Source organism: Nomascus leucogenys, unplaced genomic scaffold (assembly GCF_006542625.1).
Source record: "Nomascus leucogenys isolate Asia unplaced genomic scaffold, Asia_NLE_v1 000539F_243322_qpd_obj, whole genome shotgun sequence".
Taxonomy (NCBI): domain Eukaryota; kingdom Metazoa; phylum Chordata; class Mammalia; order Primates; family Hylobatidae; genus Nomascus; species Nomascus leucogenys.
In genome coordinates, this window is record NW_022096905.1 from 128,973 (window position 1) to 153,302 (window position 24,330).

Consider the following 24,330-nt stretch of genomic DNA (forward strand, 5'->3'; position numbering starts at 1 on the left):
CACTCCACTCAACTCACTCCCATTCCCATCCACTCCATTCCACTCCAGTCCACTCCACTCCACTCCACTCCATTCCATTCCATTCCATTCTATTCCATTCTATTCCATTCCTTTCTTTCGACAAGATATTCTGTCACCCAGTTTGGAGCACAGTGGCACAATCTCAGCTCACATTTTATTTCACCATTGCATTCTATTCCACTCCATTCCATCCCACTCCACTCGACTCCTCTCCACTCCACTTCACTCCATACCTCTACACTCCACTCCTCTCCATGCTACTCCATTCCATTCCATTCCATTCCACTCCATTCCATTCCATTCCCTTCCATTCCTTTCTTTCCACAGGATCTCACTCTGTTACCCAGGCAATAGGGCTGTGGCAAAATCTCAGCTCACATTTCATTTCAGCATCACATTCCATTCCAATCTACTCCACTCCACACCATTCCATTACACACCATTCCACTCCACTTCACACCAATCCACTCCTCTCCACTCCACTCCATTCCATTCCATTACATTCCGTTCCATTCCATTCCATTCCATTCCATTCCTTTCTTTTGATAGGATCTCACTCTGTCACCCAGGCTGGAGTGCAGTGGCACAATCTCAGCTCAGATTTCATTTCTCCATTCCATTCCATTCTATTCCATTACACTCCACTGTACTCCAGTCCACTCCATTCCATTCCAATCCATTCCACTCTACACTACTCCACTCCAATCCTCTCCACTGCATTCCATTCCATCCCATTACTTTCCACTCCATTCCACTCCACTCCACTTCACTCCACACCACTCCACTCCTTTCCATTCCATTCTTTCCCATTCCAATCCACTGCATTCCACTCCACTCCACTGCCCTCCATTCCAATCCGTTCCTTTCCAATCCATTCCATTCCATTCTTTCTTTCAACAGGAACTCACTCTGTCACCCAGGCGGGAGTGGAGTGGCAGAATCTCAGCTCACATTTCATTTCAGCATTCCATTTCATTCTATCCCATTCTATTACAGTCCATTCCACTCCAGTCCACTCCACTCCACTGCACTCCACTCCACTCCACTCCACTCCACTCCACTCCATTCCATTCCATCCCATTCCATTCCACTACCTTCCTTTGCAGTCCCCTCCATTCCACTCCACTCCACTCCACTCCATTCTATTCCATTGCCTTCCATTCCACACCATTCCATTCCATTCCTTTCTTTTGACAGGATCTCACTCTGTCACCCAGGCTATAGTACGGTGGCAGAGTATCAGCTCACATTTCCTTTCACCATTCCATTCCACTCCAGTCCACTCCACACCACTCCACTGCACTCCATTCCATTCCACTGCAGTCCACTCCACTCTACTCCACTCCTCTCCACTCCATTGCTTCCCATTCCATTGCACTCCATTCAATTCCACTGCACTCCACTCCACTCCAGTCCAATCCATTACATTCTATTCCACTCCATTACATTACATTCCTTACTTTCAACTTGATCTCACACTATCACCCAGCCTCGAGTGCAGTGCGACAATCTCATCTCACACTTCATTTCACCATTCCATTGCATTCCATTCCATTCCTTTCCATTCCATTCCATTTCTTTCTTTCCACAGGATCTCACTCTGTCACCCTGGCTGAAGAGCACTAGCACAATCTCAGCTCACATTTCATTTAACCATTCTATTCCTTTCCATTCTCCACCGTTCCATTGCATTTCATTACATTCCCCTCCAATCCACTCCACTTCACTCCACTCCATTCCATTCCATCCAATTCCATTCCACTCCATTCCATTCCAGTCCTCTCCACTCCTTTTCTTTCCATCCAATTCCATTACACTCCATTCCATTCCAGTCCTCTCCACTCTACTCCACTCCATTCCACTCCATTCCATTGCAGTGCACTCCATTCCACTGCACTCCACTCAACTCCATTCCATTCCATGGCATTCCATTCCACACCGTTCCATTCCAATCCTTTCTTTCCATAGTATCTCACTCTGTCACCCAGGCTATAGTGCAGTGGCAGAATATCAGCTCAAATTTCATTTCACCATACCATTCCACTCCAGTCCACTCCTTTCCATTCCACTCCATTCCACTCCACTCCACTCCTCTCTACTCCACTCCACTCCATTCCATCCCATTCCATTCCCCTCCATTCAACTCCATTCCACTCCATTTCATTACATTCCATTACCCGCCATTCTTTCCATTCCTCTTTTTCGACAAGATCTCACTCTGTCACCCAGCCTACAGTGCAGTTGCACAATCTCAACTCACACCATTACACCATTCCATTCGATTCCATTACATTACATTCCTTTCTTTTGATGGGATTTCACTCTGTTACCCTAGCTGGAGCACACTTGCACAATCTCAGCTCATATTTCATTTCTCCATTCCATTCCATTCCATTCTGTTCCATTCCATTTCATTCCATTCCCCTCCACCCCATTCGACTACACTTCACTCCAGTCCATTCCTTTACATCCCATTCCATTCCTCTCCATTCCACTCAATTCCACACCACTCCACTCCACTCCAATCCATTCCATTCAATCCCATTCCATCCCACTCCATTCCATTCCTCTCCACTCCACTCCGCTCAACTCTATTCTATTCCATTCCATTCCATTCCATTCCATTCCATTCCATTCCTTTCCATTCCACTCCATTCCATTCTTTTGACAGGGTCTCACTTTGTCACCCTGGCTGGAGTGAAGAGATACAATCTCAACTCACATTTCATTTCTCCATTCCATTCCCTAACATTCCATTCCATTCCACTCAACTACACTCCCCTCAATCCACTCCACTCCACTCCACACCATTCCATCGCATCCCATCCCACTCCACTCCACTCCACTCCACTTCATTCTATTCCATTGCATGCCATTCCATTCCACTCCTCTTCTTTCCACTCCACAACACTCCAGTACACTCCACTCCACTCCATTCCACTCTACTCCACTCCTTTCCATGCCATTCCTCTCCACTCCATTCCACACCATTCTTTTCTTTCCACAGGATCTCTCTGTGTCACCCAGGCTGGTGTGCAGTGGCACAATCTAAGCTCTCATTTCATTTCACAATTCCATTCCATTCCACTCCATTCCATTCCATTCTACTCTCCATTCTACTCCACTCCACTCCATTCCACTCCACTGCCCTCCCGTCCACTCTACTCTGTTCCATTCAATTCCTTACCATTGCCTTCCCCTCCATTCCACTCCACTCCTCTCCACTCCACTCCTCTCCAATCCATTCCATTCCATCCCATTGCATTACACTCCATTTCACTCCACTCCATTCCACTCCACTCCATGCCACTCCATTCCATTCCATTCCACTCCTTTCCATTACATTCCTTTCTTTCAACAGGATCTCACTGTCACTCAGGCTCTAGAGCAGTGGCACAATCTCAGCTCTCTTTGTAATCACCATTCCATTCCATTCCACTTCACTTCACTTCACTCCACTCCACTCCACTACCTTCCATTCCATTCCACTTCATTACATTCCACTCCAATCCACTTCACTCCACTCCACTCCATTCCACTCCATACCATCCCATTCTGTTCCACTGCAGTCCACTCCACTCCTCTCCACTCCACTCCACTCCACTCCATTCCATTCCATTCCATTCCACTCCAATGCATTCCATTATTTTCTTTCAACATGATCTCACTCTGTCACCCAGGCTGGGGTGCAGTGGCACAATCTCAGCTCACATTTAATTTCCTCATTATATTCCATTGCATTCCATTCCAGTCTGTTCCACACCACTCCACTCCACTGCACTCCACCCAACTCCACTCTTTTCCATTCCATCTCATTGCATTCCACTGATTCCACTCCACTTCAATCCACTCCACTCCACTCCATTCCACTCCACTCAATTCCATTCCACTTCATCCCAATCCACACCACTTCACTCCAATCCATTTCATTTAATACCATTCAATTCCAATCCCTTCCACTCCACTCCACTTCATTCGATTGCATTCCATTCTGTTACATCCCATTCCATTCCTCTCCATTACACTCCACTCCACTCTACTATAATCCACTCCACTCCACTCCATTCCATTCCATTCTACTCCATTCCGTTCCTTTCCTTTCCTTTGACACATCTCACTCTGCCACCCAGGCTGGAGTGCAGTGGCAAAATCTCATTTCGCATTTTATTTCACCATTCCAATCCATTCCATTCCATTCCATTCCATTCCACTCCACTACACTCTATCCCATTCCATCCCTTTCCATTCCAAACATTCCACACCACTCCTCTCCCCACCACTCCACTCCACTCCCTTCCACTGCACTGCACTCCATTCAATTCCATTCCATCCCATTCCATTGCACTCCATTCCACTCCACTCCTCTCCATTCCACTAGACTCCACTTCTTTCTATTCCATTCCACTCCCTTCTTTTGACAGGATCTCACTCTGTCACCGAGGCTGGAGTGCAGTGGCACATTCTCAGCCCACACTTCATTTCACCATCCATTCTATTCTTTTCATTTAATTCCATTCCATTCCATTCCACTCCACTCCTCTCCACTCCACTCCACTCCACTGCCCTCCACTCCATTCCATTCCAATCCATTCCATTACACTCCACTCCACTCACCTCCCCTCCATTCCAATCCATCTCATCCCATTCCACTCCATTCTACTCCACTCCAGTCCACTGAAATCCATTCCATACCACTCCATTCCACACCACTCCACTCTAATCCATTACATTCCTTTCCATTGCATTACACTCCACTCCTCTCCATTCCAATCCACTCCACTCCACTCCACTCCACTGAACTCCACTCCACTCCATTCCATTCCATCACATCCCATTCCACTCCATTGGACTCCACTCCACTCGAATCCATTCCATTCAACTCCATTCCACTACTCTCCACTGCACTCCATTCCACTCCAATCCATTCCACTCCATTCCTCTCCACACCACTCCACTCCATTCCTCTCCACACCACTCCACTCCACTCCATTGCATTAAATCCCATTCCATTCCACTCCATTCCACTCCACTCCACTCCACTCCACTCCACTCCATTCCATTGCATTCCATTCCATTCCCCTCTATACCATTCCATTCCTTTCTTTCTACAGGAACTCACTCTGTCACCCAGGCTGGAGTGCACTGGCACAATCTCAGCTCACATTTCATTTCACCATTCCATCCCATTCCATTTGACTCCAATTTATTCAACTTCACTCCATTCCATTCCATTCTGTTCCTTTTCATCACATTCCATTCCACTCCATTCCACTCCACTCCACTCCACACCAATCCATTCCATTCCACTCCATTCCACTCCACTGCACTCCAGTCCACTACACTCCACACCATTTCATTCCATTCCAACCCATTCCATTCCAGTCCATTCCACTCCACTCCACTCCACTCCTCTCTACTCCACTCCATTCCACTCCACTCCATTCCATTCCATTCCGTTCCACTCCATTCCATTCCATTCCGTTCCACTCCATTCCATTCCATTCCGTTCCACTCCATTCCATTCCATTCCGTTCCACTCCATTCCATTCCATTCCATTCCACTCCATTCCATTCCATTCCTTTCTTTCTGCAGGATCTCACTCTGTCACCGAGGCTGCAGTGCAGTGGCAAAATCTCAGATCACATTTCATTTCACCATTCCATTCCACTCCATTGCCCTCCACTCCATTAAATTCCACTCCATCCCTTTTGATTCCAATCCATTCCCCTCCACTCCACCCCACTCCATTCCATTCCATTCCGTTGCATTCCATTCCATTCCACTCCATTTATTTCCATTCCTTTCTTTCGACTGGATCTCCCTCTGTCACCCAGGTTTTGTGCACTGGCACAATCTCAGCTCACATTTCATTTCACTATTCCATTCCATTCCATTCCACTCCACTCCATTCCACTGCACTCTACTCCATTCTATTCAACTCAACTCCACGCCACTCCCCTCCAATCCATTCCACTTGACTCTTCTCCACTCCATTCATTTCCATCCCATTCCTTTCCACTCCCTTCCATTCCACTCCATTCCACTCCCTTCCATTCCATCCCATTCTATTCCACTCCATTACACACCAGTCCACTCCTCTCAACTCCACTGACTCCACTCGTCTCCATTCCATTCCATTCCATTCCATTCCACTCCATTCCATTCCATTCCATTCCATTCCACTCCATTCCATTCCATTCCATTCCACTCCATTCCATTCCGTTCCTGTCTTGCAACAGGATCTCACTCTGTCATCGGGGCTGGAGTGCAGGTGCACAATCTCAGCTCATATTACTTTCCATCATTCCATTTCATTCCATTCTATTGCATTCCATTTCATTCCATTCCACTACACTCCACTCCATTCCATTCCACTCTCCTCCACTCCACTCCACTCCACTCCATTCCACTCCATTCCATTCCTTTCCATTGCATTCCATTCCACTTTATTCCACTCCATTCCAATCCATGCCATTCCATCCAATTCAATTCCACTCAATTAACCTCCACTGCACTCCATTCCATTGCATTCCATTCCATTCCATTCCACTCCTTTCTATTCCATTCCTTTCTTTTGACAGCATCACACTCTGTCACCCAGGCTGGCGTGCACTGGCACAAACTAAGCTCACATTTCATTTCACACTTCCATTTCACTCGATTCCATTCTTTTCCTCTCCACTTCACTCCACTCCCCTCCATTCCCTTCCATCCCATTCCATTCCATTCCATTCCACTCCACTCCGCTCCATTCCATTCCATTCCAATCCATTCCATTCTTTCTTTCAACAGGATCTCACTCTGTCACCCTGGCTGGAGTGTAGTGGCACAATCTCAGCCTACATTTAATTTCATCATTCCATTCCATTCCATTCCACTCTATTTCTTTCCATTCCTTTCTTTTGACTGGATCTCCCACTGTCTCCCAGGTTTAGTGCACTGGCACAATCTCAGCTTATATTTCATTTCACTATTCCATTCCATTTCACTCCACTCCATTTCACTGCATTCCACTCCAATCTATTCAACTCAACTTCAGTCCACTCGACTCCACTCCAATCCAATCCACTACACTCCATTCCATTCCGTACCATTCCATTCCACTCCATTCTACTCCACTCCACTCCATTTCATTCCATCCCATTCCATTCCACTCCATTCTACTCCACTCCACTCCATTTCATTCCATCCCATTCCATTCCACTCCATTCTACACCACTAAACTCCTCTCCACTCCACTCCATTCCATTCCACTCCACTCCACTCCATTCCACTCCACTCCACTCCATTCCATTCCATTCCATTCCATTCCATTCTATTCCATTCCACTCCACTCCATTCCATTGCTTTCTTTCAACAGGATCTCACTCTGTCATCTGGGCTGGAGTGCAGTGGCACAATCTCAGCTCACATTTCATTTCACCATTCCATTTCATTCCATTCCATTCCATTTCATTCCATTCCACTGCACTGTACTCCATTCCATTCCACTCTCCTCCACTGCACTCCATTCCACTCCATTCCATTCCTTTCCATCGCATTCCATTCCATTTTATTCCACTCCACTCCACTCCAATCCATACCATTCCATCCCATTCAATTCCACTCCATTCCCCTCCACTACACTCCATTCCATTCTATTCCATTCCATTCCATTCCTTTCCATTCCTTTCCACTCCTTTCCATTCCGTTCCTTTCTTTATCAGGATCTCACTCTGTCACCCAGGCTGGAGTGCACTGGCACAAACTACGCTCACATTTCATTTCACCCTTCCACTCCCCTTCACTCCAATCCATTGCATCCCATTCCATTCCACTCCATTCCACTCCACTCCACTCTATTCTATTCCATTCCATTCCATTCCAATACAATCCATTCCATTCCTCTCCATTCCATTCCATTCTTTCTTTCAACAGGATCTCACTCTGTCACCCAGGCTGGAGTGCAGAGGCACAATCTCGGCCCACATTTAATTTAATCATTCCATTCCAGTCCATTCCACTCTATTTCTTTGCATTCCTTTCTTTCTACTGGATCTCCCTCTGTCACCCAGGTTTAGTGCACTTGCACATTCTCAGCTCACATTTCATTTCACTATTCCATTCCATTCCATTCCATTCCATTCCACTCCACTCCATTCCACTGCATTTCACTGCATTTTATTCAACTCCACTCCACTCCACTCCAATCCACTCCACTCCACTCCATTCCATTCCATCCTGTTCCATTCCACTCCATTCCTCTCCACTCCACTCCACTCTGCTCTACTCCACTCCATTCCATCCCATTCCATTCCACTCCATTCCACACCACTCCACTACTCTCCACTCCACTCCATTCCATTCCATTCCATTCCATTCCATTCCGTTCCACTTTATTCCATTCCATTCCTTTCTTGCAACAGGGTCTCACTCTGTCATCCAGCCTGTAGTGCAGTGGCACAATCTCAGCTCACATTTCATTTCACCATTCCATTTCATTCCATTCCATTCCAATCCATTTCATTGCATTCCCCTAAACTCCGCTCCACTCCACTCCATTCCATTCCACTCTCTTCCACTCCACTCCACTCCATGCCACTCCATTACATTCCTTTCCATTGCATTCCATTACACTCTGTTCCATTCCACTCCACTCCACTCCAATCCATTCCTTTCCATCCCATTAAATTCCATTCCATTCTCCTCCACTCCATTCCATTTCATTGCATTCCATTCCAGTCCTTTCCATTCCATTCCTTTCTTTTTATAGGATCTCTCTCTGTCACCCAGGCTGGAGTGCACTTGCACAAACTAAGCTCACATTACATTTCACCACTCCACTGCAATCCACTCTACTCAATTCCACTCCAATCCACTCCCCTCTGCTCCATTCCATTCCATCACAATCTACTCCATTCCATTCCATTCCAATCTATTCCATTCCTCTCCATTCCATTCCATTATTTCTTTCAACAGGATCTCACTCAGTCACCCGGGCTGGAATGAAGTGCCACAATCTCGGCCCTCATTTAATTTAATTATTCCATTCCATTTCATTCCAATCCATTCCATTCCATTGCACTCCACTCCACTGAATTCCACTCTACTCCACTCCATTCCACTGCACACCACTCCAAAACACTCCATCCCATTCTGTTCCATTCCAACCCATTCCATTCCACTCCATTTCATTCCACTCCACTCCACTCCATTCCATTCCATTCCATCAAATTCCATTCCACTCCATTCCACTCCACTCCACTCCACCCCACTGCACTCCATTTCACTCCATTCCATTCCATTCCATTCCATTCCATTCCAATCCATTTCATTCCATTGCATTCCTTTCCATTCCATTCCAATCCATTACTTTTTCTACAGGATCTCACTCTGTCACCCATCCTGGAGTTCAGTGGCACACTCTCAGCCCACATTTCGTTTCACCATTCCATTCCATTCCATTCCATTCCATTCCACACCATGCCACTCCACTTCAGTCCATTCCATTCAACTCCACTCCATTCCATTCAACTCCACTTTACTATACTCCATTCCATTCCATCCCTTTCTATTCCACTCCATTCCACTCTACTCAACTCCACTAAATGCCATTCGATCCCTTTCCATTACATTGCATTCCACACCACTCCACTCCTCTCCACTCCACTCCACTCCATTCCATTTCATTCCATTCCACTTTTTTCCATTCCACTCCTTTTTTATGAAAGATCTCACTCTGTAACCCATGCTGGAGTGCTGTGGCACAATCTCAGCTCACATTTCATTTCACCATTCCATTCCATTCCAATCCATTCCTTTCCATTCCACTCCACTCCAATCCAATCCACACCACTCCATTCCACTCAACTCCAATCCACACCACTCCACTCCACTCCATTCCATTCCATTCCATCCCATTCCTTTCCACTCCATTCCCCTCCATTCCATTCCATTCCATTCCACTCTCTTCCATTCCATTCCTTTTTTGTCTATAGGATCTCACACTGTAACCCAGGCTGGAGAGCAGTGGAACAATCTCAGCTCACATTTCACTTCACCATTCCATTCCATTCCATTCCATAGCATTCCACTCCACTCCACTCCACTCCCTTCCACTCTACTCAATTCCTCTCCACTCCATCCTACTCAACTCTACTCCTCACCACTCCACTTCACTCCACTCCATTCCATTCCATCCCATTCCATTCCACTCCCTTCACTCCACTCCATTCCATTCCATCCCATTCCATTCCACTCCCTTCACTCCACTCCACTCCTCTCCATTCCACTCCACTCGACTCGACCCCATTCCATTCCATTCCATCCCATTCCTTTCCACTCCATTACACTCCACTCCACTCTACTCTGCTCCACGCCACTCCACTCCATTCCATTCCATTCCACTCCATTCCGTTCCATTCGTTTTTTTTTCCACTGAATTTCACTGTGTCACCCAGGCTGGAGTGCAGTGGCACAATCTCATCTCATATTTCATTTCACCATTCCAATTCATTCCATTCCATTCCACTCCAATCCATTCCACTCCACTCTACTGCACTCCACTCTATCCCATTCCATCCCATACCATACCACAACATTTCCCACCACTCCACTCCGCTCCTCTCCACTCCCTTCCACTGCTCTACACTCCGTCAAATTCAATTCCATCACATTCCATTCCACTCCATTCCACTCCACTCCACTACACTACACTCTACTTCTTTCTATTCCATTCCACTCTATTCCATTCCATTCCCTTCTTTCGACAGGATCTCACTCTGTCTCCTAGGCTGGAAAGCAGTACCACAATCTCAGCTTATATTTACTTTCACCATTGCATTCCATTCCATTCCTTTCCATTCCATTCCAGTCCACTCCACTCCTCTCCAGTTCATTCCATTCCATTCCACTCTGCTCCACTCCTTCCCATTCCATCCCATTCCATCCCATTCCATTCCACTCCATTCCACTCCACTCCACTCCACTGCACTTCACTGCCGTCCACTGCACTGCATTCCATTCTATTCCATTCCACTCCATTCCATTCCATTCCTTTCTTTTGACAGGATTTCACAATCACCCAGACTGGAGTTCAGTGGCACAATCTAAGCTCACATTTTATTTCACCATTCCATTCCATTCCACTCCACTCCACTCCAATACATTCCACTCCACGCCATTCTGCTCCACTCCACTCCACTCCACTACAGTCCATTCCATCCCATCCCATTCAACTCCATTCCACTCCACTCCACTGCACTCCAGTCCATTCCATTCCTTTCCACTCCATTACACTCCACTCCACTCCTCTCCACTCCACTCCACTCCATCCCTTTCCATCCACTTCCATTCCACTCCAATCTACTCAACTCCCCTGCACTCCATTATTTTCCATTCCATCTCTTACCATTCCACTCCAGTCCACTCCACTCCACTTCATCCCATTCCAGTCCTTTCCACTCCATTCCATTCCATTCCTTTCTTTCAACAGGATCTCACTCTGTCACCCACGCTGGAGTGCATTGGCACAATCTCAGCTCACATTTCATTTCACTCTTCCATTCCATTGCATTCCATTCCATTCCCTTCCACTCCACTAAACTCCACTCCCATCCATTTCAATCCACTCCATTCCACTCCACTACAATCCACTCCATTCCATTCCATCCCATTCCATTCTACTGTATTGCAATCCACTCCACTCCTCTCCACTCCACTCCATTCCATTCCATCCCATTCCTTTCCACTCCACTCCACTACACTCCATTCCATACCATTCCATTCCACTCCATTCCATTCCATTCCTTTCTTTCTACAGGATCTCACTCAGTCACCCAGGCTGGAGTGCAGTGGCACAATCTAGGCTCACATTTCATTTCACCATTCCATTCCATTCCACTCCATTTCATTCCATTCTACTCCACTCGATTCCACTCCACTCCACTCCACTCTACTACACTCCAATCCTTTCCATCCCTTCCAATTCCACTGCGTTCCACTCCACTCCACTCCACTCCATTCCATTCCATCCCATTCCATTCCACTCCATTCCACTCATCTCCACTCCACTCCACTCCATTCCATTCCTCTCCATTGCATTCCATTCCTTTCTTTCAAAAAGTTCTCACTGTGTCACGAAGGATGGACTGCAGTGGCACAATCTCAGCTCACATTTCATTTCAACATTCTATTCCATTCCACTCCACTCGACTCTTCTCCACTCCACTCCATTCCAATCCACTCCATTCCACTCCACTGCACTCCACTCCACTCCATTCCTTTTCCTCCCATTCCATTCTACTCCATTCCACTCCACTCCACTCCATTACACTCCACTCCACCTCACTGCACTCCTCTCCACTCCAGTCAACTTCACTCCAGTACACTCCAATCCATTCCATTCTATTCCATTCCTTTCCACTCCATTCCATTCCAGTCCTTTCTTTCAAGAGGATCTCACTCTGTCACCCAGTCTGGCGTGCAGTGGCGCAAACTCAGCTCACATTTCATTTTACCATTTCATTCCATTCCACTCAACTCCCCTCCACTCCGTCTGACTCCATTCTATTCCACATCTCTTCATTCCACTCCACCGCACTCCACTCCAATTCTTTCCATCTGATTCCATTCCACTCCATTCCACTCCACTTCTCTCCACTTCACTCCACCGACTGGGAATTCTCTCAGTCAAGCTCCAAACTGAAAACCCAGGATGGATTGCAGTGGCACAATCTCAGCTCACATTTCATTTCACCATTCCATTCCACTTCCTTCCATTCCAACCATTCCATTCCTTTCCATTCCATTCCACTCCATTCCACTCCACTCCACTCCACTCCACTGCACTCCACTCTATTCCCTTCCACTTAATTCCATTCTATTCCTTTCTTGTGACAGGATTTCTCTCTGTCACCCAGGTTGGAGTGCAGTGGCACAATCTCAGCTCACATTTCATTTCACCATTCAATTCCATTCCTTTCCATTCCATTCCTTTCCAATCCACTCTATTCCACTCCAGTCCCCTCCACTCCACTACACTCCATTCCACTCCACTCTGCTTCAAACCACTCCACTCCACTGCTTTCCATTCCATCCCATTCCATTCCACTCCATTCTAGTCCACTCCACTGCACTCCACTCCACCGACTGGGATCTCTCTCAGTCAAGGTCCAAACTGAAAAGAATCAGTGGCACAGACAGCAGGAAATAGGCATTTTCTAAAAGACTGGTTCCTGTGTTTGGGGTGAATCTGTGTTTTTCTGTGTCACAAAATTACTTATTTTAAACGTTATGATTTTTCTCCTCCTTATGTATATCGTCCTGTGATATACAGACCAGAGGATTCCTCAGCTCAGAGTTCATGAGGCCCAAAGCTGACGTCCTAAATTTCTATTTAGAATGAATTTAAGCACGTCAGCTAAACACTGCCATGAATCTGTCGGGAATACAAGCTGGGTGGGGGGATGGGTGGAACTGGCTATGGTACACTCACTCCTGTCATCCCCGCACTTTTGGAAGGTGGAGTGCAGGTGGATCCTTCAATCCAAGCCTTGGAAACATGGTGAAATCTCGTCTCAGAAAAATACAAAAACTAGCTGGTTTCATAACCTGGACTCAAAGTTAATAAATAGGCCATGTGTGGTGGCTATGCCTGTCATCCGAGTACTTTGGGAGGCCGAGGTGGAAGGGTCACTGTGTCAGGAGATCGAGACCATCCTGGCTACCACAGTGAATCCCCGTCTCTACTCAAAATACAAAAAGTTAACCAGGCAGTGGCGGGCAGCTGTAGTCCCAGCTATTTTGGAGGCTGAGGCAGGAGAATGGTGTGAACCTGGGAGGCAGAGCTTGAAGTGAGCTGAGATCGCGCCACTGCACTCCAGCCTGGGCAACAGAGCAAGAGTCTTTCTCCAAAATAAATAAATAAATAAGAATAAATAAATAAATAGATTAAAACTGAAAACTAAAAAAAATTGTGGTCAACCGCGCACAATGGCTCACACCTGTCATCCCAGTACTTTGGGATGCTGAGGTGGGCAGATCAACTGGGGTCTCCAGTTCGAGACCAGCCTGACCCTCATGGAGAAATGTCGTCTCTGCTAACAATACAAAACCATCCGGGTGCGGTGGCCCATGCCTGTAATCTCAGCTACTTAGGAGTCTGTGGCAGGAGAATCACTTGAACACGGGAGGTGGAGGTTGTGGTGAGCCAAGATTGTGCTAGTGTACTCCAGGGTGGGCACGAGAGTGAAAATCCATTCCCCCCAAAAAAATATTGAGTGCTTTATTCTGTTATTTTTGCTTCCTACTCTGAGAAGAACACAATACAGCTGTTGTTTGTGTGTCTGCCTCCCTGCCTGCCTGCCTGCCTGGCCTGCCTGTAACAGGGCCTCACTCTGTCTTTCGCCCAGACTGGAGTGCAGTGACACCATTATGGCTCACTCACTGCAGCCTCAACCTCCCCAGGGTTAGTTGATTCCTCAAGGGATCCTACGGCCTTGGCCTCCCAAAGTGTTGGGGTTACAGGTGTGAGCCACAAGCACCCGGCCTGAGTTAATACATCTGGTCTCACTACATCTTAACCACACACATGAAGAACTCAAGTCAAGAGAGAGCTGGCAAGAGACTCAGCATTCTCTCCCAAAAGCACATGTGTCCCGAGCTCCTGTGGTTTTAGGTGGCCGCGCATAGAAGAAAGATTTCCAATGTTTCCAGAGACGTGCGAGCCACAGTCATTCGGGACATCCGAGCATGAGATGGGGTTTCTGACAGCGACTTAAGGGCCAGGAAGGGCCAGAATCTGCCAAGGCCCGTGTTCCAGGGTGGGGCCAATGGAACCCAAGGTAGAGGGAGTTAGTGGTCTGCACATAGAGAGCTCCAGCCCTAGGCCCCACTGTGCAGACCAAATCAGAAGGAAGACAGTCCTTCGTCCTACATGCCACATCCCTCCACTGAACTTGGGAGCAGAAACATGGAAACCACATGTTTCCAAACATGAGGTGACTCTCGGTTTGCAATGGATCACAAGGGGCCGGGCTTTCCAGAGTTGGTAGGATAAAGAAGTCATTCTGGCTCGGCCTCCCCCATCCCCCAGTAACTGTCGCTGGTGAGTTTAAATGAGCCAGGGCTGGCCAGCCCCGGAGCCGCTACGGGGGAGGGGGCGTGCCTGAGGCACTGCAGAAAGTGGGCCTGAGCCTCGAAGATGACGGTGCTGCAGGAACCCGTCCAGGCTGCTATAGGGCAAGCACTAAACCACTGTGCTTACTGAGATGCGGTTTTCCTCACAGAACACCTTTATGCAGAAGTACACTCAGAAGAAGCCTTGTTTTTACTGGATACTTGTTCTTACTGCTCAGGAAAGGCCTATAAAGCATATAGACTCTTGAAAGGACACAGCTGTACTACACCACAATGCAAATACCTGCTTGCAAAATGTTGGGTTGATCTCAGCAAGCTTGCAGAAGGGGAACAAATCTTATTGGGTGGAGTGTTTAATAAACAGAAAAGCCATGATGGTATTGTTACTGAGTTTGGTGATTCAGCTTGCTTTACTCTTTCATTGTTGGGACATGTATATTGCAAGACAGATCGGCTTGCCAAAGGATCAGAGTGTTATGAAAAGAGCTTTAGTTTAAAGCCTTTCCTCTGGTATCCCTTTGAATCATTATGTGAAATAGGTGAAAAGCCAGATCCTGACCAAACGTTTAAATTCACATCTTTACAGAACTTTAGCAACTGTCTGCCCAACTGTTGCACCACACAAGTACCTCATCATAGTTTATGTCACAGACAGCCTGAGACCCTACTTACGGAAACACCAGGATACAATTGAATTAAACAGTTTGAATTTAGAATCTTCCAATTCAAAGTACTCCTTGAATACAGATTCCCCAGTGTCTTCTATTGATTCAGCTGTCATTTCACCTGATACTGTGCCACTGGGAACAGGAACTTCTATATTATCTAAACAGGTTCAAAATAAACCAAAAACTGGTCGAAGTTTATTAGGACGACCAGCAGCTGTTGTCCATTAACTCCAAGTGTTGGGATTTTGCCATTAGAAGCCCAAGTCCGGGAGATTGATCCTATTTACAAAACTACACTAGTATTAGACACCTTCTGTCATTGATGTGCCATCCACCGGAGACTCTTCAAAAAAGCTTGTTGCCAGAATCGGCAAAACTGGAGCACAGTCTGTCTTCTTGCAGAGTGGAAATAGCCAAGATATAACTCCAATTCTTGCAAAAACACAAAGTTCTGGTCCACAAACAAGTGCAACACCTCAGGTATTGAGCCCCACTGTGGCATCTCCCCCAAATGCACTGCCTCAAAGAAATTCACGACTCTTGACTAGTGACAGCTCCACAACCAAGGAGAATAGGAAAAAATTAAAAATGAAGTGTCCACCTAAAATCCCAAACAGAAAAACAAAAATTAAAACTAACGAAGGAGGAATAACTCAACCTAACATAAATGGTAGCCTGGAAATGACAAAATTGGACTCTTCCATCATTTCAGGAGGGAAAATGTCCACAATCACACCTCAGATTCAGGTTTTTAATCTACAAAATGCAGCAGCAGAAGGCTTGATGAACCTTCTTCGTGAAAGGGGGAAAGGTTATTTAGCTTTGTGTTCTTACCACTGCAAACAAGCTATCAATATTTTGAGCCATCTGCCTTCTCACCACTACAATAATGGTTGGGTACTGTGCCAAATTGAAAGGGCCTATTTTGAGATTTCAGAGTACATGCAAGCTGAAATAATATTCTCAGAGGTTATAAGGATTGAGAATTATCGGGTCGAAGGCATGGAGATCTACTCTGCAACACTTTGGCATCCTTAAAAAGATGTTGCTCTTTCGGTTCTGTCAAAAGACTTAACAGACATGGATAAAAGTTCACCAGCCAGAGGCCTGGTGTGCTGCAGGGAACTGTTTCAGCTTGCAACGGGAACACGACATTGCAATTACATTCTTCCAGAGAGCTATCGCAGTGGATCCAAATTATGCTTAGGCCTATACTGTATTAGGGCGTGAGTTTGTCTTCACTGTAGAATTGGACAAAGCATTAGCTTGTTTTCGAAATGCTATCAGAGTCAATCCTAAACATTGTAATGCATGGTAAATGGTAATGAAGTGTAAAGACAAACTCTTATTCATGGTGCCGGTACTCGCTAATTTTTCTTGTTAGATAGCTCTTTCTTGCCATGAATTTAGTTACAAATACTTAGGGATGGTACATACTGGTCAGTAATGTCTAACTGAAATGTTTTCTTACAAAATGTATGTTTTTAACAAACTCTTAAATTAACTCATGATAATAGAATACGAGATCCTTATACTCAACAGTTTCAGTCTTCTACCAAAGTTTTGCAGGTTCTGTAGTTGTCTTTTGTTTGTGTGTGTGTTTCGTTAGTTTTGTTACTTGATTTGTTACCTTTTCTTCGAACACTGAAATGGTGATTGGGACAAAAAGTGCTTGGGAAATTGGAAAAGAATACCGTAATTCACTTATCAGATAATAGAAACAAATATTGCAACAATTCACTAGTTGCTGCTTTCTGACAGTGTTCCAGTTTAAGGGGTTACTATTAAGTTAGTATACCCTTTTATTTAGCAGTATCTCTGTTGTACTGTTTTGTACTTGTGTATAAGTAGACACATTGGAAATTACTACCTATGTCATATTGTTATCAACTGAATAAGATATGAAAACGTTTGGTCCTACTTCTGCCTTAGCACCATACTTACTGTTGACATTTGTTTGATTTTTCTGGACTGATTTAATAGTTTAAACATCAAGAGAAGGCCAGGCGTGGTGGCTCAAGCCTGTCATCCCAGCACTTTCATAGGCTGAGCCAGGCGGGTCATAATGTCAAGAGATAGAGACCATCCTGGCCAACATGGTGGAACCCCGTCTCTATTAAAAGTATAAAAATTAGGTGGGCGTGGTGGAGGGCACCTGTATTCCCAGCTACACGGGAGGCTGAGGCAGGAGAATTGCTTGAACCCGGGAGGTGGAGGTGGCAGTGAGCCGAGATCACGCCATTTCACTCCAGCCTGAGTGACAGAGCGAGACGCCGTCTAAAGAAAAAAGAAATTTAAAAAATAATAAATACATAAATAAATATCAAGAGAAACTATAATTCTGAAGTCATAACTCTGTGGTAGATTTTTGTCAGATGATACAGTTATCTTTGGGGTTAAGTATTACAGCAGTGGAGTTGTATCATTTGATTTGCTTCTAAATCTCAGGTATTATATTACTAAAACATTTTTTGATTTGTGAATGTGTTGTTTAATGGATTATATCTCATTGTGCTGTAGTAGTTACTTTGCCTGAAAGGTGGCCAAAAAGATAGCGCTAGCTATTGCTGATCAATGTAACAATCAACTTGCCAATACTACCTTCTCTTCCGATAGCTATGGTCTCCATCATATTTTAAGGACTCAGTTCTTCATAAGACTTGTGTTGTTTTTGATTTTTTCCCAAGTCTCATTGATCTTTATGTGTTTTCTTTAAATGTATATTGTCTATTCAACTATTTTGCTGGAGTTGCATTCTTAAAAAACTTAACCATATCAAAAATTGTGTTTAAAAGAGGATTATTCAGATTGGCAAACTTTTCCTAGCAAGAGTTTAAATGCTGACGATTTAGGTAGCTCTAAATACTGAGAAACTTTATTTTAACTACAGAGTAGATAGCCTTTCTTTTGTTTTCACTTTCACTATCATTAGCACAGTGTTTAATACCTTTTCTTCATCTATAACACAATTATAATGATATACGAAGCCACTCAAATAAAGCAGATATGTTGTGCTTTAAAAAAAAAAAGAAGTCTTTCTGTGGCACAGCATGAGGTGTGGCTCGAATCTAGAATCTCCAGTGAAAACCAATGAAACAGGGTGAAACCCCGTGTCTACTAAAAATAAAAAAAAATCAGCCAAGCATGGTGGCGCTGAGGCAGGAGAGTCACTTGAACCCAAGAGGCAGAGGTTGCAGTGAGCTGAGATCACGCCACTGCACTCCAGCCTGGGCGACACAGCAAGACTCCATCTCAGAAAGAAACAAACACACAAAGCCAATAAAGGTGTTTACCTCAACGTGTCAGGCTCAGTTCTCTTGGGAGGATATATCCAGCACCCGGGGGAAATGTCAACGGGTGGGGTGGAATCTATTTTGTCGCCTCAAGGGAGGGTTTGAGAGATAGTCCCACAAACGGTGATGGCCTAATGAAGCCCCTCCGCCCAAGAAGCCATATTCATTTCTATCCTGTAGACACCCAAGAGGAAGAATGGGGCTCTCTACAGACCCCACAACCCGCACACGCCCCCCACCTCGTGAAATGGGCTCTCACTCTGCCAGGCTGTATTCACGCCATGTGGTTTTGTAACCTCCAGCGTGTGTGCGTGGGTTGCGGGGTCTGGTGGGGATGGCTGTGGACAGAGGAGGGGATAAAGCAGCGGTATCCCTCAGGTGCCCAGGGCGTGGGACATGGGTAGTGTGGCCAGAGCCTAGGGAACTCATCACCTGTCAGGACGTCTCCCCTCCTGGTCCCCTCTCTGACCTATGTTCCACATCTCAGTTCAGTGTGGACCTTGTGGGTGGAAGTCACCATCCCTTTGGACTTTAGCCAACGAAGGCTGGGCTCCCAGGAGTCTCTCCAGAGTCGGGGCCTTGTGCAGGCTCACAAGGATGCTGACAGTGATGGTTGGTGATGGTGATGTACGTTGGAGGCCTCGGGCCAATGCAGAGGTATCCATTTGACCTCGGTGGGACAGGTCAGCTTTGCGGAGTCCCGTGCGTCCTTCCAGTGACTCATCCAGCACTAGCAAGCATGGTCCCGAGGATCCCAGCTCCCAGCAGAGGCACTTTTGTTCACACAGAATCCTGGGCAAGAAGGCTCTCAGCAGGCTTAAGCCTCCTAGTCAAAAAGCCAAAACCACTTCTGGGATTTTTGTCAAAGAGCCAGTGGTTCCACAAGGGGCCTTGGGTAGTTGCAGAAATGGAGAGAAGTGTTTGCAGATACATATTTGAGACAGAACGGACAGGGCTTGGTCACAGGTCACTTAGGACACAAACAGATGCACATTGAGAAAACCCTCCCAGCATCCTAGGTGAACAGAGGCATGATTTTTCAAGACAGTTGAGGGAGAAGCAACCCCAGATTTTCGGGTTTGATCTTTATTCATATGTAGGATCTATGAGGTATCCAAGTCCAGAAATCAACTCGCCAATTCTGTACAGCATTCTGTAGGGAGATGAAATCTGGGATGTCTGAAGTTAAGAATTCAGGCCTTGGTAATGGATTAGATTAAATGTACTTGAGCTTATTTTGCAAAGAAAGAGAGGGTAGGAGATAGCAAGAGCCAGAGAGTGAGCAAGAGAGAGAGAGAGAGACAGAGACAGAGAGACACACAGAGAGAGAGACAAAGATACACAAAGAGAGACAGAAAGAGAGAGAGAGACAGATAAAGAGACAGAGAAAGACAGAGATGGACAGAGACAGAGAGAAACAGAAAGAGAGAGAAACAGAGAGACAGGAAGGGAGAGAGACAGACAGAGAGAGAGGCAGACAGACAGGCAGACAGACAGGCAGAGAAAGAGAGTAAGATGGAAGGCAGACACACACAGAGGGGGAGAGAGAGAGAGACAGAGACAGACAGAGAGAAAGAAAGAGACAGACAGAGAAAGAGACAGAGAGAGAAAGACAGATAGACAGACAGAGAGAAACAGCCAGAAAGAGAGAGAGGCAGACAAAGACAGAGAGAGAGAGAAACAGAGAGACAGGGAGAAGAGAGAGACAGACAGACAGGCAGAGAAAGACAGTAAGATACAAGAAGACGAGAGAGAGAGATAGGCAGAGACAGAGAGAAAGAGACAGAGAGAGACACAGATCGGCAGAGAGAGAGAGAGAGACAGACAGACAGAGAGATCAACCAACAGACAGACAGGCAGAGAAATAGAATAAGTCAGAAGACAGAAACAGTGAGAGATACAGACAGAGAGAGACAGAGACAGAGAGAAAGAAGATAAAGACAGACAGACAGAGAAAGAGACAGACAGAGAAAGACAGAGACAGACAGAGACAGAGAGAAACAGACAGAAAGAGAGAGAGAGAAACAGAGAGAGAGATAGAGACAGGCAGGCAGAGAAAGAGAGTAAGACAGAAGACAGACACAGTGAGAGAGACAGGCAGAGAGAGAGACAGAGAGAAAGAGAGAGACAGACAGACAGAGAAAGACAGAGACAGACAGAGAGAAACAGAAAGAGAGAGACAGAGACAGAGAGAAACAGACAGACAGGGAGAGAGAGAGACAGAGAGACAGACAGACAGGCAGAGAAAGGGAGTAAGACAGAAGACAGACACAGTGAGAGACAGGCAGAGAGACAGAGAGAGAGAAACAGACAGGCAGAGACAGAGAGAGAGAAACAGACAGGCAGAGACAGAGAGAGAGAAGACAGAGAAAGCAAGAGACAGAGACAGACAGAGAAACAGAGAGAGGCGGAGAAAGGGCGTGCTCAAGAAATAATTACACATATTTTATAATGCTTTCGATCCCATAAACTGTGGCTGGCGTATACTTTGAAAACAACAACAACAACAACAACAACAGCAAGAGCAGCAGCAGCAGCAGCAAGAGCAGCAGCAGCATTTGCTTACAGATTTCTAGAAAACAAGATATTATGAAGTATAGTAAACATCAACCGGCTCTCACTACACGTGGAAAGATTAACAAACAGCAGCTAACATGTCCTGGGGAAAATACACGTCTTCCTGAAAACTGGGGATTTCTACTTCACCTGAAAAGAAATACATACAAAAAAGGAAAAACACAAACAAAACAAAACAAGCCAACAAACATGGACCAAGGCACCGTCCCTGGAAATCTTTTTTTTTTTTTTTAGGATTTTTTTGTTTTTTTGTACTTTAAGTTTTAGGGTACATGTGCATAATGTGCAGGTTTGGTACATATGTATCCATGTGCCATGTTGGTGTGCTGCACCCATTAACTCGTCATTTAGCATTAGGTGTATCTCCTAATGCTATCCCTCCCCCCTCCCCCCACCATCCCTGGAAATCTTAAGTGAGCAAAATATTAGTTTTCAGAAAGCGTTTCTATTTTGGGCAAATACTAAGGAGGCCCAGACTAGAGCTGTGATGCCGTTCCCATTGTGAAACTATGCTGGAGGGAGGAGAAACTAAAACATCATGAAAAAAGGTGATTGAGGCCCAGCCATGGTGAAGCTTTCCTAGGGAGGGAGGCCTGAGGAGGGAAGCGGGGGAAAAACCCCACAACTGCAGACCTGCCATCTTGCCCACGTGGGTCAAGGGCTATGCCAGCGGCCCAAGCTGCCTCTGGGGAAGTGGGACCGTGCCTCCCCAATCTTCAAAAACGGTGGCCACTGAGTGAGGCCTGACGCCCACCGATGCAAATGTCAGCCCGGCAAGAATGAGATCTCCGGCAAGGGGTGGGGGAAGGGGAGAGAAGACCGAGGCACACAGAGGTGGCTCTGGAAGGTTTCCAAGCAGGGTGTTGGGAGGCAGGGGGTGGGGGGCTTGGGGGGAACCCACCTAACTGACTAAATGAAGGCAACTTGACGTGGGTAGCGGGGGGAGCCAGGGGGCAACTTGAAAAATTAAACTAAAGCCCAAGTAGAAGAGTCTATGCACATGAAAGAAACCAAAACACAAAGAAAACTAAAGCACTGATCAAAGAACAATAGGGCACCCGCCAAGGCGGAGGTTCCCTAGGCAACGAGGGAGAGAGGGAGGGGCTTCCAGAAGGGGGAGAGAGAAACCAGTTGCCCCAGGCTCGGTGAAGTCAGCGAGACCTCCCTAGGTGTCACCTCGACTTTCAATAATAGTGGCCGCTAGGTGATGCCCAAAGACAACCCATGCCTGCAAGTGTCAGTCAGCATGGAAAAGAATTTATTTATTTATTTATCTCTCTATCTATCTATTTATTTATTTATTTAGAGACAGAGTCTTACTCACTCTACAGCCCGGGCTGTAGTGTAGTGGTGCAATCTCAGCTCACTGCAGCCTCCGCCTCCCAGGTTCAAGCGATTCTCCCACCTCAGCCTCCTGAGTAGCTGGTATTACAGGCGCCTGCCCCATGGCGCCCAACTCATTTTTGTATTTTTAGTAGAGATGGGCTTTCACCATGTTGGCAAGGCTGGTCTCCAACTCCCAACCTCAGGCGATCCACCCACCTCGGCCTCCCAAAGTGCTGGGATGAGAGCCGTGAGCCACTGCGTCCAGCATTAACGATTTATTTTTAAGTTGAGGAGCTTACCAGGGAAATATGAGAAGTATGAACGCCACATGTGACAGAGAGAAAAGTCTGAAAATGCCCCTTCCATCCAAGTGGGGACCTGGCCCCTACCTCCCGAAATCATACACCGAGTGGAGAAGCCCAGCAAGGCCTGTCTGTCTAGATTTCTCTCAGTCTCTCTAGGCACGCGCTTCTCACTTTCAAGGAAGGTAGAGGGCCCTCACTGGCATGGGGGGTCTGACAGACTGACAGAGAAAGAGACAGACATAGAAAGACAGAGATGGACAGAAAGAGACAGAGAGAAACAGACAGAAAGAGAGAGAGACAGCAACAGAGAGAGAGAGAAACAGACAGAAAGGGAGGCAGAGAGACAGTGATAGAGACAGACAGGCAGACAGAGACAGACAGAGAGAGACAGAGAGAAACAGAGAAATAGAGAGAGACAGAGACAGAGAAAGACAGAAACAGACAGAGACAGAGAAATAGAGAAAGAGATGGAGAGAGAAAGGGAGAGAGAGAGAGATAGACAGACAGAGAAAAAGAGTAAGACAGAAGACAGACACAGTGAGAAAGACAGGCAGAGAGGGAGAGATGGAGACAGACAGAGAAAGAGACAGACAGGGAGAAACAGAAAGAGAGAGACAGAGACAGAGAAAGAGAGAGAAACAGACAGGGAGGGAGAGAGACAGAAAGAGAGAGACAGACAGACAGACAAACAGAGAAAGACAGAGACAGACAGAGAGAAACAGACAGAAAGAGAGAGAGATGGAGAGAGTGAGAGATAGAGAGAGAGAGAGAGAAAGGGAGGGAGAGAGAGAGACAGACAGACAGGCAGAGAAAAAGAGTAAGACAGAAGAAAGACACAGTGAGAGAGACAGGCAGAGAGACAGAGACAGAGAGAAAGAAAGAGAGAGACAGACAAAGAGACAAAGACAGAGATAGACAGAAACAGCTAGAGAGAGAGACAGAGAGGGCAAGAGCGAGAGAGACAGAGAGAAACAGACAGGGAGGGAGAGAGACAGACAGAGAGAAACAGAAAGACAGGCAGA

At 46.2% G+C, this 24,330-nt stretch overlaps 1 pseudogene; it reads left to right on the plus strand.

Moving 5' to 3' along the window:
- Nucleotides 1–15,203: 15,203 nt before the first annotated feature.
- Nucleotides 15,204–17,125, plus strand: LOC100598225 (annotated as a pseudogene).
- The last annotated feature ends 7,205 nt before the right edge of the window (nucleotides 17,126–24,330 follow it).